The sequence below is a fragment of the Pseudorasbora parva genome, chromosome 21, assembly GCF_024679245.1.
Source record: "Pseudorasbora parva isolate DD20220531a chromosome 21, ASM2467924v1, whole genome shotgun sequence".
Taxonomy (NCBI): domain Eukaryota; kingdom Metazoa; phylum Chordata; class Actinopteri; order Cypriniformes; family Gobionidae; genus Pseudorasbora; species Pseudorasbora parva.
This window is the reverse complement of record NC_090192.1, coordinates 26,311,039-26,317,832: the sequence shown is the minus strand read 5'-3', so window position 1 is coordinate 26,317,832 and position 6,794 is coordinate 26,311,039.

Genomic DNA, 6,794 nt, shown 5'->3' with positions numbered 1-6,794 from the left:
TTTTAGGAGTACAACAACGAGTTTGAGACGTTGACTTGGCCTTAAATTCCCCAGATCTCAATCCAGTTGAGCATTTGTGGAATGTTCTGAACAAACAAGTCTGACTTATTTATATATACTTACATTATAAATGTTTAATATTTTCAAGCTAGTTAACAATAGCACAAGCACACCTGCATGAACTAAAGTATTTAGCAAAGAGACTATCGCTGTGCTGAAGACAGCACAGCTGTTACTTTTTTAATAAAGTAATTATAGTCTTAATGGTGTTCGGCCAAATCGTCAGCCTAACCACAGGCTCCACTTTTCAGCACAATAGTAATACCAAAATCTCAGACATGCCAGAAACCCTTTTAAATTCCAAAATAATAGAACATTAAACACTAACAGATCTCTCCTTAGTTATCTCCCCCATCTCCTTTAACAGTTAACCTTTATCTCCTGTAACTCATTGTGTGTGTGTGTGTGTGTGTGTGTGTGTGTGTGTGTGTGTGTGTGTGTGTGTGTGTGTGTGTGTGTGTGTGTGTGTGTGTGTGTGTGTGTGTGTGTGTGTGTGTGTGTGTGTGTGTGTGTGTGTTTGTGCGTGTGTGCGTGCGTGCGTGCGTGCGTGCGTGTGTACACAATACATTCACATTTATATGGGAACATGTGCGTGCAATATATGTACAGGAAAGGATAAAACTTTAAGTTGGCTGGTAAAGTGGATAAAACTTTATGAATATTACATGTAATGCTATTTTTGTCTTAATTTAATTTCAAAATATTTTTTATGTATCAACATATAGCCATACATTGTCAATGCATATATTGCAGCATGCTGAAAAAAATATAAGCACTATAGTTTCCCAAATATGGAAATGTATTATTTATTATATCATACATATTTTGCAGTATATTTCTATATATATTCCATACATTTTGCAGTATATGTTTGTTCTGTAAGGGTTGTGCATGAGTAGCATTAAAATAAATTATAATTCTGCATTGTTTCCTGAAAGCATGAAAACAAAAATATCATAAACCCAAATGTGTGGCTGTTAAACCACTAGAGGGAGTAACAGTACATTTATTAGATTTTAAACAAATGAAATCAACTTTTTTGTGTGTGACTGATATGACTACGCCTTTAACTGTTTTCCCCCAATTGAAATAACACCACCTCAATTTACTAAATAAAATACATGTTTGAAGATATTTTAATTTAAGTCCATAAGTAAAGTGAGTAGTTGTGTCCTTATGTAAGAGACTTAGCTTGTCACAGAATCCAATAGACGATGTTGGCAGAACAGCTGATCAATGAGAGAAGAGTGTTTAGAGCTAGTCTTGTGTCCAATAACAGTCAACCTCTGCAGTTGCCTAAACACAATCAATCTGACTGGTTAGTCTGTGATTATATTTTGGAGCGGTAAGCTTAAAGTTACTGTGAGGACACTTTTTTTATTCGAATGTCAAGTCTAAATGTCTCTGTCTGCTTACTCATTGTGACTTTGCCCTCTGTAGATGACATGCTATTATAATATTTGACACAGAAAGCCAACCGTTGTCTGTTGCCATAGCAATAAAAGGAGGTTCCATGCAAGTCCATAGCAACGAACCTATTACAATTTATTTCACTTGTTTACATTTCTAACTGAGAGTGCTTGTGTGGATTTCTCTTTGTTAAATGCAGCCAACGGCATGATTTCGAATATTTGGGAAGCAATCTGGGGGTGGGGGAGGGACTGCATCAGTAAAACGCCTTTTTATTGACAATTTGGGACTCTGTATGTCCATCCAATTAATCCAGGAAAAAAACAAAACCACCTGAGACCCTGACAACAAATCGTAATGCATGATTTTATATATATATAGGCCTATATATATATATATATATATATATATATATATATATATATATATATATATATATATATATATATATATATATATATATATATATATATATATTTAAAACAATTATTTCTGTTGTTCGAATCAGTTTTGATTGTGTCATGTAAAATAAATTAGTGTTGTCAAATCGATAAATTGCATCTAAAGCAAAAGTTTATTTTATATATATTATAAAGACCTATATATGTGTGTATATACTGTATACACAAACACACACACACACACACACACACACACACACACACACACACATAAACATACATATATATATATATATATATATATATATATATATATATATATATATATATATATATATATATATATATAGTATACACACACATATTATGTAAACACAGCTTATGTTAGATGTGATTAATCATGATTATTCGATTTGACAGCAGTAAAAATAAAATATTTTCTACAGAAAATGTTGTAAATGTTACAAAAACATTTACAAATGTAAATATTATTTCTAGCAAATACAAAACATTTTGGGTTGACATTACTATATTATAATTTTTACTACTTAACATTTAAAAATATAATAGCTGTATAATTTACAGCTTGTTGCAAATTTCCAATTTCCTTTTATACATTTTACTCACACGCACACGCACACGCACACACACATACACACACACACACTCAAAGAGTATGGCAAGCCGTTTTGACTTTTATTCATTCGCAGGATATGTATTCTTGATATCAACAATTCAATTTTCACTAGTTAGAATGTTAATTCTTGATATCAGGAATTAGATTTCCACTAGTAACAATGGCAATTTTTGATATCAGAAATTACATTTCCACTAGTAACAACGTTAATTCTTGATATCAACAATTTATTTTTCACTAGTTAAAATGCTAATTTTTGATATCAACAATTTAATTTCCACTAGTAACAATGTTAATTCTTGATATCAGTAATTGTATTTTCACTAGTGAAATGTCACCATAGGCGGCCATTCAAATTCAATTGTTGATATCAAGAATTGATTTCTTACTAGTTGAAATTCAAATTTCAGATATCAGAAATACAATTCTTACTAGTAAAAACTTTAATTTCTGATATCAATAATTACATTGCTACTAGTGCAAGTATTTATTCTTGATATCAGCAATTGAATTTCTACTAGTAACAATGTTTATTTTTGATATCAATAATTCGATTGTCACTAGTAACCATTTTAATTTCTGATATCATGAATGTGATTGTTACTAGTAAGAAAGCCATTATAGATATCTGAAATTATATTGATATCACAAATACATTTTCAGATATCAAAAATTAACATTTTTACTAGTGACAATTCAATTGTTGATATCAGGAATAGACATTTCAACTAGTGACAATTCAATTGCTGATATCAAGAATAAATACTTGCACTAGTAGCAATGTAATTATTGATATCAGAAATTCAAGTTTTTACTAGTAAGAATTGTATTTCTGATATCTGAAATTTGAATTTCAACTAGTAAGAAATCAATTCTTGATATCAACAATTGAATTTGAATGGCCGCCTATGGTAACATTTCACTAGTGAAAATACAATTACTGATATCAAGAATTAACGTTGTTACTAGTGGAAATTAAATTGTTGATATCAAAAATTGGCATTTTAACTAGTGAAAAATAAATTGTTGATATCAAGAATGAACATTTTTACTAGTGGAAATGTCATTTCTGATATCAAAAATTGCCATTGTTACTAGTCGAAATCTAATTTCTGATATCAAGAATTAACTTTGTTGATATCAAGAATACATATCCTGCGAATGAATAAAAGTCAAAACGGCTTGCCATACAAAGAGACATATTTCACGTTTCCCTAGGGAGCAACATGCTTATACCAAATCAGCATGTTTTTCTAAGAGAGCCATTGGGAATGTGACTTCACAATTTGCATTCTGATTAGTTGGAGCAATAAAGATATATTGGATGCATATAAACAATCTGCTTTGAACCCTCGGAGTGAATTTAAATGTCTCCTCCAGAAATGTGTTTGACCCTATTATTCAAGTATTCAGGAGAAACCTTACTGCAGTAGTCAATATCCTTTATCCGCCAGGAGATGGCACTCAGCTCTTGATTTTAATTCGCAAGAGCACTTAACCACAGAGGATGTCACCACAGCTGAGGACGAACTCTAAGCATGGTATTATCATAGAAAATCATGTTTTGCTAAATACAACACACAGCAATTCATTCTGATTGCGACCTTGGCAATGGCATGTACTTTCAGCATTTTCTTCCATCATCGCTGTCAGATCCTTCTGGAAGAATATTTGACTAATGACCTTCAAGACAATAGCCTCCTGAGACAGCACTGCACTTTAGGGACTCCTGCATAATCTAACCATCTGTTTGCCGAAGCACCTGGAGCAAACTCAGAACATGACAGCAAGGAACAGAGCCTGACTTTGCAAAGGTGATACACCAAGAGAGTTTCAGAGACACCGAGACAGACCTCCTTGACAATTGTCAGCTTGTTGTGGGTGGCTGTATAATGGCCGCATGAATCTAACTCTTGAGCAGTGAGGTCATGATACTCGTGTTTGTCATTGAGATGAGGTCATCCGGTCTGGTTGTTCAGTTGTCTGCATTAGACCTGAGGATTATATGTTAGGGTTAGACAAGATTCATTCAATTTTGAGATTGGAGAGGTTGTTTTTTAATAAACACCACACATTTTGAATAACAGAAACATATTAAGCCTTTACCGATTAATGTTTGACCATGCCATATTTTTTTAAACCCCTTTTAGAAGATTTTGTGTGTCCCAGTTTATGTGGCTACATTTGTAATTTAAATCTGTGCTGATCTGCACTTTCTTTGAACCCCCTGCGTATACCTCCTGTTCCACTGGTGCATAACTAACAGCGGGACGTTTATTTCTAACCTAAAAAACAGGACAGCGCACACAGACTCTGCACATCCTAAATATCTCACACACTGGGTCGTTTGTTCTTCAGTTATATAGTGATTTATGATTTCTTTCTGAAGGATCGTGTGAAGAATGATGCTGAAAATTAAAATATATGTTAAATAGAAAACAATCATTAATTTGTTATTCAAATATTATCAATTATAATAATATTTCACAGAAAGTGCAGCCATGGTGAGAATAAAGAGACTTGCAAAAAACATTTTAAAATCATACCTACCCCAAACTTTTGAACAGTAGTGTATATTTTATATGTTCTCATTTTTTTCTACATTATTTCTACATTTATATGTATTGTTGTTTTTTCATGGTATACAGTACTTTGCACAAAATAAGTAAAAAAAAATGATATTACTACTATAGTTTAGGGAGTCATTATTATTGTATTATTCAGTATCATGTGTAATGTATGTTAAACAGCTTACATAGGAGATTTAAACATGTTTATTTAAACTAAATATATTTGGACAACAGATACCAGGTATCTATTGGGTTTCAAAAAAATCCAAAATTGTCAACACAATGCTGATATAACTTGGTGCAGTGGTGTCCTTTCAAGGGAGATCCCTCATTGCTATAGGGATCATAAATAGGTTCGTTTGCAGTAGAAATCTCCTCTGCCGCATTTTTGTAAGTTAGAAATACGATGCCACCACAAACCAAATCTTCATACAGGAAAGTTTATCTAAACCTCCTTGCACCCCTAATAACAGATGTCCTTTTATCAAAATACTGATATTCAGGCGTCTTTTGTGTATAGTAATTAGTTCAAAAAAAAAACATGCCATACCGAAATAAAATTAATACAATAGCAGTTTTGTTGAACACAGCAATTAGTGAAAACAAACAAACGAAAAGATTCTGTAGAAGTGTTGTGATGTCTCTGTTCCTCTCATCATCCGTGCCATGAAACAGTCAGTACTCAGTAGAGCACTGTTTTCCACATCATGAGTTCAGTGTGTAACCGGCCCTGAACACTGCCTGAAGGCTGCACTTGTTTTCATTCTCTGAGAGGACTTTTTTTCCGTTTTGTAAATTGTATCTTTGAATCCAAATTAATGACTGTTCTGTCACATGAAGATTCAGTCCTTGTGAGCACAACGGTTAAAATGAGACTACAATAATCTGATGCGAGTTAAATACTTGTAAGCTGTAATTAGACACCAAATAGTATGTTTCAGAAAATATCTTGCTGCAGTGTAAGAGGAAAGATCTAGAGCCTGGATTTTGTTGCTTTAAATAAAAGGGTTTAAAAGAGCTACAATCTTCAGACTGCGACACACTTCTGAAAGAACACAGAACACAGGATGTCACACCTAAGAACAAGGCTAGACTGGTGTAATAGGCCTGTCGGAAAGAGGTTAGGCTTTATTAGGTTAGCCAAAGGGGCAAGACCATATTACCTTGGCCAAACGTCTCAGAATGGCTTAGTGTGTCTCAGTGGAAAGATTACTAGGCTTTGTTGGCTGGACACAACAATAAAAAAATAAAATAACTCAGGACCCTTGAACTATTACTCTGGATTTAAAAGGTCTTATTCATGGGAGTTCAGCACAAGTTCAATTCTATCTAAAGCTTTTGCAAATGTAGTGTGTTATGTCGCCAAAGCCAAGCCCTGTGAAAATGCTACCCAAAATGGACCTGGAGTAATGTGGTGTTTCTCATAATTTCTTCCCTCTTTAAACAGTATGATGGGCCTGTGCAAAACCACAGCTTGGCGTAAGTACTGCACACGTGACAGTCCGTCTGAGTGCTGAGCAGATGTTCTTTACACTTACCTGATGCACTAAAAGCATTAACTTTCATTGTATTGACCAAAAAAGCCCTAGTTTGTGTTTTCCACAGAAGAAGGAAAGTCATACAGGTTTGGAGCGACATACGGGTGAGTAAATAATTACAGAATATTTACTCTCATGTCGTTCGACACCCGCAAGACCTCTGTTCATCTTTGAAACA